Source organism: Lepisma saccharinum, chromosome 19, assembly GCF_977018435.1.
Source record: "Lepisma saccharinum chromosome 19, izLepSacc3.1, whole genome shotgun sequence".
Lineage (NCBI taxonomy): Eukaryota > Metazoa > Arthropoda > Insecta > Zygentoma > Lepismatidae > Lepisma > Lepisma saccharinum.
The window spans coordinates 64,934,829-64,947,883 of NC_139247.1; positions in this window are offsets into that span (position 1 = coordinate 64,934,829).

A 13,055-nucleotide genomic window follows, 5' to 3' on the forward strand; every position below is an offset into this window, starting at 1 on the left:
AGACAATATATTGCACAGTCCCGAACTGCTGAAGCTCCAATTGCAGTATGTATGATATGGAATCGTGGAAAAATAATTACTCCATGCCATCGCTTGGAATTATGATTTTATGCGGTGCGTGCCTTGTGATATTAATTGTATTAGAATAGGTGTGACAAAATCCAAGGACTTAACATGTTCCACAGCAATGCTGTACTACAGAATCAATACTGATCTTAAAAACAACATATTCCCACTCAAGAAACTTGAAATTGTTAGCAACAAAAATATTTAAGTCCATCTTGTATTGAATGAGCCAGAATTGATATTGTTTTTAAGCAGGTACATAATCAACTCATTAAAATATAAACCAGAATTTACATCCAATTTTCCTGCCTCATCAAGTATGGAAATTGTTGTGTCCCATGTTATGTCATCAACAGGCCACCTGCTGTTTGTATAAATTCTATGATCATGGAAAAATTTGTAAAACCTAAATTTTTCTAAACTTAAAGTACTTTTTGTAAAAAAAGCAACATATTTTCCCCAATGACAATGCAACAGGTATGCATCAATTCTATGCCAGTATGTATTGGATTCAAAATCATCATATTCAGAACCTAATTCTATGCTCACATACCCAAACCCAACATCACTGTTAAGTACCCATCTTGCCTCTGTTTCATTTTGCACTTTAAAAAAATCATACTCTGATAGATTTTCAAATTTTTCCCTAAAACAATCCAACAGATGGTCTGATTTTATATATCTTGCAATGTTTCTTCTTTCAAAATATGTTTGCATGTTCAGGTATCTATATTTCCTGGAAGATATTATTCTGATTGTTTTTTAACATTGAAACATTTGGTAAATATTTACTGCTGTTGAAATAGCCCAGCCTAACATGTAATATTGTTTGCAGGTTGATTCAAGATGCAAAAATATTTCCAGATACATCAAATCCAAATCTCTTGTTCCTGAATTTAAATTGAGATTGTAAAATATATTGTGTACTCCATGATGTTCACATAATTTGTGGAGAGCCTGTTTCTGGTGCACAGGGTCAAGTTCCTGGTCTAGAAAATTACAAAATATGGCCTTGTTGTTCAGCACTGTGCTTTGTGTGTGTGTATGTGTGTATGTGTGTGTGTGTGTGTTAATATTTTTGGCTTTGGTATTTATATACAATTTCTTGGGGTTCAAATCAAAACTCTATGCTTAATAAAAAATATCAGTTGGGTTCAGCAGTGTGATTTGTGTATGTATGTGTATATATATATATATGTGTGTGTCTGTGTGTGTGTTAATATTTTTGGCCTTGGTATTTATATAAAATTTCTTGGGGTTCAAATCAAAACTCTATACTGGGTAATAATTTGTTGCACAGCATGATGCAATATAAATAAACCAGGAATAGGCCACAACTTGGCCACAAATAGACCGGAAGTAGTCAAACCGGAAGTGGACCGGAAGTGGACCGGAAGTGGACCGGAAGTGGACCGGAAGTAAATATGTGTGTGTGGGTGGGTGTGGGTGTGGGTGGGTGTAGGTGGGTGTGGGTGGCATATCAAGAGGGGCATATTTTTGACAAGTTTATGGACAACAATCTCACAGAAGTGCCTTTTGTAAGTATAGACAAATCAATCTGAGGAGGCTCTTCCTTTCCGAAAAAGCTCTTCCTTTCTGAAAAATTCCCGAGGGCATTTTTACAAAAATCTTGGATTAGACGGGGTTCCACACTTGAGCAAAAAGCTCATGTAGGCATGTTGAGCCTGTTTTAAGTGTAAGCAAATCTGCTCGAGGGGGGTTCATACTTTCTACACTTGTAAGTGGTGCTGTCCCTACCATAAACACCACTACTGGAATACTTACAAAGAATGTGCAGACCGGGATTCGAATCCGGGACCCCTGACGCAGTAGCACGCTGCGGCACTAATAATGCAAGAGCATTCGGGAATTCCCGACTGTTCCGGATCCCGAAGTCGAGGATGAAGTCGTTACATTTTTTCCCCCCGCACGCTCTTATTAAAAATAAAACCTAGTTGTGCATAACTTCCTTGTGAGTCAATACCTACGCGGGATGAGGGTATCGAGTCCCATCGTCGCTGTTATCTGACTCCCTTCACTAGAGCCCGCTGCTTCTTCAAGCACCTTCCCAGTTGTTCTTGTGGTGCTCAGTCAACACCGAGGCTCGAACCCAGGATCGCTAGCACCACAGACAAAAGCGCTAGCAACCCAGATCTAATTCCCGGCTTAGTTGCGGAATACCAGGTCAAGAAGCACTTTGTATAAAAACAGCAGCAAATCCCATTTGACACCCTTGATGAAGAACACTCTGGTGACAATTTATTACCTGATTGACCTATTAAACCGTACGTACGCTTTTGTTCAATAAAATAAATTAATTGCCGTGGCAGAGTACACAAGCAACAAAGGATTGCTAGTGCATTGTTGTGCAATTTCAAAATTAATTGAAAGTCAAACACTGCCGATCAACTTTCGAAGCACGCTTCCGGAATTTCTCTGCAAATATTTGAACGAGAGGTGGTGGCGAGCTTAGTATCTATCCACATGGAGTTTGTTTGTCACTTTAATACTGCCACCACGTACACTTACACACATACGTCTTCCCAGTGTTGTGTTATTTGAATACTGAGTAGAAAAATCACTAAAATGTCACGTTCAGGGTTGGCAACTCTGAAGATATCGGTTCAGAAGTTTCTTTGAGACTTCATACTCTCCTCTTTTCACATAGGAAATTTCTTTCAATATTACAATTAACAATGTGGTTGGGTACAACCTCCGTATATAAAAGGAATGCCCCTAATCGGTAGTATTCCCCGTTTTTCATGTTTATTCTCAATTTTTCACATATATATCAATATTCTTTATATTATCTGTATTCTCATTGGGACAAACACAAAAAACCATGTCCGAACCTGGATTCGAAACCGGGAACCCTGGCATTGCAGCGCACTGTTGTAACCACTCCGCCACGGAGATCAACAACTAGACCAACGCGGCTCTTTTTTTCCCCCCAAGAAATCGCTTCCATTCGTGATTTTACTTTATTTCTTCAGAATGGTTAAGAATATTTGCTAGAATTCTACACAGGAGTGACTTGAAGGGTTATTGTTCCAGGGCTACGAAATTGTTTTCTTTTTTCGTTATTTTTTCTTCTTCTTCACGCTGCATTCTATCCTCGAACTACCGCTACTGCGCACAGCTCTTTACTTTCTCGAGCCCTCTCTTGTCTCCTCTAAGACCCCCTACGAATATAACACACACTTAAGGCTTGGAACAGTCCTTCAGAGCAATGACAAGTTATTTTTATAACCCTGTGGTCGGAGATGCATAAAACAGTCTCGGTGTCAAACGGAGATCTTTCACTCTGTTATATCTTAGAAAGTTGCTGGACCCTGTGGCCGAGTGTTAGCAATCGTGCTGCGACGCCAAGAGTTCCGGGTTTGAATCCCGCTCGGGTTTGGTTGTTTGTGAATGTCCATTCATCAATTTCATCACTCATCCCCATCTTCGCAAATTAGCCAAAAGGCACCAAACGCGAAGTAAAATAAAGTAAACCAAAAAATTATATATTTCACACATATAATTTCATTTCAGTCACAATAATATGTATTAATTATTGCACGAACATGATAAATTTAAGCACTGTTTTTTTTAGAGAACAACACTATTATTGGCGAAAATGTGCCTTGTTTGCCCCCTGGAAAAATATACATTCCTTGCACCTACCTGGAAAAATCCTGCGGACGTCCATGTGTGTGACCATGAGCTGAATCGGCCATAATTTTAATTGTTGTTCATTTATTTGTATACCTGCTGATTGCCCCGCGTTGCCCGGGTATTTATTTATCCCAATCTTCTATTAGACAGGAAAATAATGAATTCTAACTAATCAACTTTGAGTTGAACGGCATTGGAGTGTCACTATTCATCTTAGCGACCCCGAAAACTATGTATTCCACACTAATATCGGTGGATTTCGATTACTTTTAAATGTCACCCCTTTCCACCCCACCCCCTACGGGTGTCGGGGTTGTCTTGGAGTAAAATGACATTGGGAGTGTCACTATTCATCTTAGCGACACCGAAAACTATGGATTCCACACTAATATTGGTCGTTTTCGATTCTCTTTACATGTCCCCCCTTCCCACCCTTCCTATGGGTGCCAGGCGTGCTTTACCCCCACAGTATTTCTTTCCAGATTGTAAGTCATATGTGTACCAAGTTTGGTCATCGTGAATGTCACGAATTAGGTTAGCGACTCCAAAAATTATGGATTCGACGCTAATCTAAGCCGCGCGTCAGGCTAAGTTTGCAGCAGATTTTATGTATCAATCCGCGCGAGAACTGAGCTCAGAATCTTCCGTGCCAGTCTTTCCTCAACCGCCGAGCTGCTTACATCGCAGACACTGAGAAAATCCTGTGTTGTCAACCGCACACCACATCAAAACCCGCATGCATGTCAAGTGGAATGTATTTTTGCTTATCTTTGTCTCCTGAAACATAAAATTTTAAATGTACTTCCTGCGCATATATTATTTAATAAATGTGTCATTACTTAATATAAGAACGAAATAACTTCTAAAACATGAGAGCATGTGTGTATATTTCGAGCACGCAAAACGAAAAATAAACGGAGATAAAAGTAAACAACGATAGGCCCTCTTGAATTTAATGACAAATTATTGTTTTTGGTTTAGAAAGAAATACATTTATGAAAAACGTGGTTGCTTCGTTCGCAATACATCCGTTACTGTAAGACACACGCAATTCAAGTTATACCACCAAAAAAGCATGATTTGTTATAGGTGATATATACAATCAGGTGCATTGTCTGTCGCTATTACTCTGGTTTCAATTTATGAATCACTTCACTAAACCAGGATTCAAATCTTGGTCTGTCCATTTCTTGCTGATAATCACCCTTCCCTTTCTTTGCGCGGAACAGTAAATATGCGCCTTCAACAAAGCTTTCATTGCCGCCAGTGGGTGAAACAATAAGCCTCCCCCTTCCCCTCATCGTCGGTTTCTTCAGCCCTGGCGGTGGTTTTGTATGGTTGTATCCTTCCATGTTTTATTCCCCCTTCTCTGACCCACCGAGTTGAAGGACGTCTCGTCCAAATAATAAACATGTTTCTTCTCACTGCGATATATTTTAATACCGCGGAGATTCTTTTGTCGTCAAACAATCGTTTCCTCTTGCTAAACTCAAACTGCAAATCATTCAACACCCGTGATACAATTCGTGCGCACATTGACGGCAAATCACCTCACGCCCTGTTTTACTTTGATCTTGTTGCCGCAAGGAGGATTAAACATTTAAAACAACTTGCTTGACTTTGAAGAGCATTTCCCTTCAGATGAAGCCCAAGAAACATTCGGGTAAAACCGCGCGCTGAACAGGAGATTCAGCCATTCTCGCCGCTCTACAATAAACATAGGGTTAAAATAGTGGGATGTACAACACTGGTATCACCGATTCCACGCGCTCTGCATCGCATTCAGTCTCGCTCGACTCGCTCTAAAGTTTCAGTGTCTCTCCAATGCAATACGTATTCCAGTTGGCGAATCTGCGGTTCTAAGTTCGTCTGCACAATGATTGCAACCAATTAAGTCCATACCTGCTAATGGATGTATTATTTTGTCTGTATATTACAAATTAAATAACTGTTTTCTTGCAAGTATGCAGTTGTGTCGGAATGGAACCCGTCTCAGTGGAACTATATTCTTGCGCGAACGTTTGGATCTACATATGCGAAAACCTGCTGCAAGGTTGACTTGACGCTTGGCTTAGGTCATTTTTGACATCATTTTTCACCCCCTGTCACCCCCATCCCGATAGGTGATGAACTTGGAGTTGAACGGCATTAGGAGTGTCACTATTCATTTTAGCGACCCCGAAAACTATGGATTCCACACTAATATCGGTCGATTTCGATTATTTTTACATGTCACCCCTTCCCACCCACACTCCTAGGGGATCCAGGGGTGTCTTATCCCCACAGTATTTCTTTCCAGATTGCAAGTGATACGTGTACCAAGTTTGGTTGAAATCGCTCCAGACGTTCGAGAGTTATGCTGGAACACACACACACACATACACACACACACACACACATACATTCATTTTTATATATATAGAAGATTAGAAAAAGACGGAAAAACGCCCTCTTGAATTCGGCGAGTTGCCCAAAGGTACGCAAGTGGTATCTAGTATTTCATAATTCTTTATGTCATAATTGTCGCGCATCTTCCCCTCCATCCGATCAACTCGAGCTATTAGGAAACCTGCTCTACTTTGCGCCTGTCCTCTACGCGCGTGTATGATGCACAGGACACGTTGTTCTGCGCAGGTCCTTTTGCCTTTGGTCCCACCATAGTAATACATAATAGAATTAATTCAAAGCAGATTCCGTTCACTTACACAACGTAAGAAAATGCTGTTGCTAAAAATAATTCACATGAAGAACAGAGGAATCTGGTAAATATAAGTAACATTAATAAACAAAAAGAAGTTGTACAATAAAATTATAGTTGGAAATTCACTCTCTTCATATTAACGTTCGTAGAGGACACACATTTTCCAAGATCATATGTGTGTGTGAAACTAATAATTATAATGAAAACATATATTACTTATAAAGAAACGGAAGATATTAGAATTTTAGACATTTAAAGATAGCGGACGACAGCTGGTGCAAATATTTGCGAAAATTCCTAATTAAATATGGAATCAGAAATTTGCTCTTCAACAAAGCGAAACAGAAAGCACGTATTTTAGAGCATTCCATAGGTTTCTGATACCGGAAAAGTACCAACTAGTATCCACAACATTCCACAAAGCAGCTGAGATACCGAAACAGCTTCATCAGATTAATGCATAGCTTTAGATGTTAATTTGTGGTGGAGCCGAAATGAAGAAAGCTTAGTATGTAAAGTAGATAGTCAGGTGCAGAGACATGCATATTATACTGACCTCTATCGCCTCTTTGTGGTATTGAAAGACATAAAATATTGGTATATAGCGCCGCGGGTGGCAGATCGACAAGTTGAAACCTCTCTAAGAACATGTTTAACAAAATTATTAAGCTTTCACGTGTTCATGGCAAGGTGAGGTGGCAAAACTGAAAAAGTTATTCGATATTCCAGCTATCTGATATGACATCTGTTAAGAGAATTTGGAACTACTCCAAGTGGAATGCTTACGTCGCCATGTGAACACAAATGGAGAGAACCATTCCCATAGTATATTTGAAACTTTCATTGAAATATTGACAGATTTCACATTTTAATCCACAATATGAAGTACCAACGCCCATAAAATTGTTATTTCCATGTGCTTCACATGGCTGCTATTCGTCGCCAGTCACAAAATCTCGTGATATAATTCTAAAATGATATTTTATGGCCTCCCCCCCCCCGAAATTGGCATTCTGGGAAAAAATAATCACGCTTGCTTGAGCCGTTAATCAATTTCTACTCACGTTACGGTTGTTAAACTTTTGAAACACGCTATTAGATTCATCCAGTGGCGGAGATTGGGTTCCAAAACTTGGAGGGGGGGCAAAGACAGTTTACTTAAAAACGTTAAAAAGTGGGGGTAACTGCACCCTAGCCCCCCCCCTCCCCAATAATCGCCGCGACTGATGCTAGCACAATGAACACAATGGCAAGGGCATTCGAAGAAGGTTCAGAAGAAAATGTCCAGAAAGATATTAAGAAGGATGTTTTTCTCAAAATAAAAGGACAGGGTGACAAAGAATGGGGGGGGGGTGGGTGCATAAAGATTACAGAACTGACGGCAGTGGTATCAGAGCAGAGAAGATTAGAGGTTGATTTGTTAAATGAACAGACATACCACGTGCAGTTTATTCTTTGTTATGTTACGTTACGTGCTTGGAATCCTGTTAATATATAAAGAGAATATTTATAATGTAAATACTAAACACGCAACATAACCTATGGAAATTCTGATGGGGCAATTTGAAGACTCACATCTGTATGGTTCAGCGTAAAACACCTATCGAATCCTGATTATGGTACGAATATTCGTGTTTGCTTTCTCACTGACTTCATCATTAATGCACATTCTCACCGCCGTCGTGGTTGGCGCATCTGTAGAAAAGCGTGACGTAAAAAACTTCCAACCAATACGGTGTCGTCCCACTTGAGTAGGCCAACCGTCATTCAACCAACAAATCAAGTTTTCATTTTTTCCCAGGAGTCACAAACGTTTGCATAAATGTCCATCAAAGAGAGGAGTCAATAAATCTGATAGCTGCATCTGTTGTTTCCAGTATTGGATGACACAGTTACGCATTCGACTGCGTAATTTCGCACTGAATGGAGGATGAATTTTCATTACTTCGAACGGCCGATTCGTGTCTTTTTTTCATCATTTTTCGAATTACTCACTCCAACTTTGACGTAATGCTTTAGGAGTTCCGATGTGACGGCTATTAATGCATGGCTAGCAAGTTAACAACCAACTCATAACGATGTTAATGGCCTGTTACGGCGTGCATAGAACGGCCTATTAACGGCGCCAGTGTTTAAAGCGTCTTGAGGAAAAGATTAATGGCCTAACCTTCCAACGGCCGTAAATAAGCGGGCAAAAACAGCAAACCCTTGGACCAAACCAATATTGGGAAGCCTTGTTTTCGTGTCGAGGTTAGGAATGCCGCCTTCACGAGGCGTGTTCTATCAGCAACCCTTATCGGAAAGCCTATAATTGCACAGGGGTGACGCAATAGATTTGCATATGTTCTTGAAACTTCAAAGGCAATTTTCATCTAAGGCTTCGCATTCTGAAAATTTTCCAGTACCAGACTTAACAGTACCTCGTCGTGGATTTTTTCCCCCTAACACTTACAGAACTAATCCTTTGGTTCTCAAAGGAGTGATTAGTTTCGGGATTCGAGCCCTTGCCAAAATCACCTTCATGCCTTCAAACGCTTCTGCATGTTAGCCTTAATAATGAAGCATTCAAATTCATTGAGAAAATTTACGTATAATTGATCTGTTCTCCACACAAGGATTTTCAACATGATGACTAGTTTTCTGATTCATATCATTATGTTCGTCAAATATAATAAATGTTTACAAATTCCGATTAATCTTTTGTTAGATATAATGACCAGGCAACAGATTTACATGAATGCTGTTTCAGTCATATAAATCTGCATTTAAGGACAATAGGACATTCACGTTTCAGCACTTGGTAATCCATTGGTTTTTGACCGAAACTGCTTTCAATGTTGAATGAATAATGACAGCACATTTGAAACATGCAATAGATTTCACTGCGAAAGATTGAGCTTGCATTCTCTATTGTTGACAGTATAAGAAGATAAGAATGTTACAATAACAGATGCATTGTCTATTGCAAAGATTTAAAATATACAGAGTGCACAACGGACAGAATACAGATGAACGGAAAACCTTTTGTATTTAACACAAGAAGGGAAAATGTAGTTACAGCAAGAATATGGAATGGGGCGGCGCCAGGGGGGCTCGCACCCCCTACGTTAAACTGAAAACACTAACTCTTAATGTGTATAGTACATCATATCACATTGAGCGCCGAATGTTAAGTACTGAAGTAAGACCGTTATTATTGTATGCAACGCAAGCACTGAAAGAGATGCTCATATACATATTTTTCATCTTCTTCAAGTGGTCCGTTTGTGGTTTTCGATAATTGCCTATAGTTTAATGTGAGTTTATTTATCTATCTTTTGGCATTGTTGATAAACGGTTTATTTTCCACCTACTTGTTCTTCCTCGTACTGGAGCAAAAATTGCAGCTGCTTTCAAGGTATCACCAAGTCGTGCTCGGAAAACTATTTAATGCGAGTTGTAACGTGAAGGGGATAGTTTTCTTGTTAATGCGTTCTATGTATTTGTTCCTCGTAACATGTCTAGTAAACGTACCATTTCAGGCTTTTTCAGAAACTGTTAGGAAGAGGCCCAATGTTCACGAAAATTGTTTAGAGTACGTTATTGAGGAATGTGCTGCAGAAGGGATTTTATCGAAGACGAAGTTGCTGTGCACTTCGCGATTTGTCCTGAAGTGTCAGACGGCAGGTACAAAGTACTATGTATTTTGTAACTCCATTGGTTACATTGAAAAGGTTCAAAAATTGTGTTTTTAAAGGCCAGGATAATTTCAATTTGTATTTCACTATATAGTTCAATGAGACTGCAACGTGTATCTGAATGTTTATACTGTATGACAAATTTTTGGGGAGTATAGCCTAAGACTTAAAAATATCATCATTGACATCAAGGGGAGTGCAGGCCTGGGGGGGGGCACAGCTTCTCTTGAAAATGGATGTGAATCTAAAGTTATATAATTTCATTTCAGTCAGCAATTTATGTTAATCAGTAGCGGCGATTGTCCCCCCACCCCCGGTTTTTGCTATTTATACTACGCACTATGCTACCAAGAAAAAGTAAACTGTAATTGCCACACACCCCTCCCTACTTTTGAAAGGTTGCATGCGTGTTTCTTTTTCTTCTTATTTTCAGCATCGCACCCCCTCAGCACCCCTAGATGGTTCATCCTGGCGCCGCCGCTGGGAATATATGTTGGAAAATGTTTGAAAATAAGGAGATTTAGTTCAAAAACAACTAAAATACTAAAAGCTAATAAATGTGCACAAAATATATAACATTTTTCGAGCTTACATACAATGATTCGCAAAGATAATAAAAAAATGATTTAACATCATATGAAGATGTCTATTTGCATAACCGTTCCCAGACAATGACTGTAGCAAACTATACGGAATATTTGCCTAAGATAAAAAAAACAAATGAGGGAGAATTGACGAGGCAATTTCTCCAATCACAAAACAATGTTATATTGAGAAAGGGACCATTCTTGCTCCCTTCGCTTATTACGCCAGATTCAAGATCGTTAAATATTGACTGAGGCGAGGGGATACGAAACGTCTGTTTCGGGAACCTGACACGGAATAAAGAACAAGTAGTTAGTTTCGCCCGCCGAGAGATGGCAGGCTTAATTCCCGCTTGACCTAGTTAGAGAGTAAAGCTCATGCTTCCAAAGCCTCTGCAATTATGAGTCGTTTTTATTTCTGCATATTAAAGCACATGAAAAACAATAGCCTTGGCCTAAGTTGCCCCGAGCTCAGACTCGCATAGCAAGTGGATAGTACTTGATGATCTACGTTATTTAATGTTTTTTTATATGCTCTAAGAATTTTCCTTGTACTGTACATATAGTATGCTAAATTAAACCTGAAACCTTGTGTTAATCTTCAAAGCTCTTTTAGCTGTACTAAAGCTCTTTCAAAGATCATCTCATATTGAGCACTGTTTCACACGGAAGAAGGAAGGGCATGATGGAACCATCTTTTTCCAGGGAGCGCAAGCAACACTTTCCCACGGAAGGCAAGGAATTTGTGGCAATGCTTTATTTTGAATTATATGAAAAGAGAACGTTCAACTTTCCAACGTAACAAAAACCGCAATGAACTAAATGATTATTTTTTCGCGACTCGTTTTCAGGGGGGTGGTATCCCCTTGTCCCCTTGATGGATACGCCGATGGAAAAGGTGCCATTGAAAATTTGCCATTAAAATCAACTTATCACCGTAGAGTTACGCAACACACATAACGCCTTGCAGGATGTTAGTATTTCAGGATCTAAATGTACCGTTTTATTGTCGGTGACTGTACAGTCGGAGAAAGAATTACCTGGGCCACGGGATCTAGAATTTCGTAACGTCTTAAAGCCTGTTGTTTATGCAACCCAAATAACAAATTATTCGCTTAAGTTTGTCTGGTGGATCTCAGTTCTCGGGAAGGATTGAGCATTGATAGCATGAGTCACATGACTCATGCCCCAGCAACACCAAACAACAGCTGGGTGCTACGTGGCCTCAAGAAGAACATTTCAGCAACTGGCTTCTTAACAAGATCTACTCGTAAGAAAATATTTTTCGAGTGATACTAGTCATTGTCAAGAAGGTTCACTGAAATTATGGTTCTCATCACAGGCCACATTCCACACGCTAATTGTTTAAGTCCAGTTTATGCACTGGACCTACAGATTAAAGTGGGATCCGAACCAAATGTTCCTTCTATCTGGTATTGAATTCGTAAGCCTTTGATTACATGTCGAAGACGTTACCACTACGCCATCGGAGAGGCAATGGAACGCCTTGAGAAAGAGACGAGTGAAACCATATTTGGCGTAAATTTTAAAAATAAGACAATATTTTGTGGTCACAGTTTCGAACCGTGGGAGAGGCATATATATTTTTTGCCCCATCGTCCATTTCACGAGTTTATAATTCTTCCTCACCGACACGATTAACGCCAGTGGGAGAAGAAAAGCGAAGTAAAATAACTGAAACAGAAATAAAAGGAAAAAGCGAAACAAATTTTATCCATAATATTCTGCAGTCACTTCAGTCGTGTTCAAGGAATCCTACCTTTAAAGAGAGCCGTGGTCTCTAACTTGTCTTTTCCCCTTCCTTTGTGCTCTCGATTCCCTCTGTCACGATTGGTCTAAAACTAATTAATGCGACGTTAATTAAACAATCCAAACAACGAAACAATGCACAATCAACTGCTCAACATTCCAATTTTTTTCGAATCGGAAAACAATTGAGATGCAGTAAAATGAAGCAAGAAGCAGTAATAAACTGGGAATTTGATACGGTATAGAATTAAATCGGTGAAGATGTTCCATTTGATTGGATTTTTGTTATTTAGTGTCGCTATTCTTTCACTTTTGGCAAATAGCGACAATGAAGATGAGTAATGAGTGATGATATGATGACATTGATTAACGGACACTCACCAAGAACACCCATGGCCAAGCCGAGATTCGAACCAGGGGCCATGCTGTCGTAGCACGCTGTGCTAACCACTTCGCCACGGAGGTTGGTTAGGAGTGGACATTATATCATATTTTGTGTGCGCAATTGGGAGCAATCAATGGAATGACTAGGCATATTATATTATTAATATATTCATATCATAATATCACATCATATTATTCGGCACGAAGTAACATCAT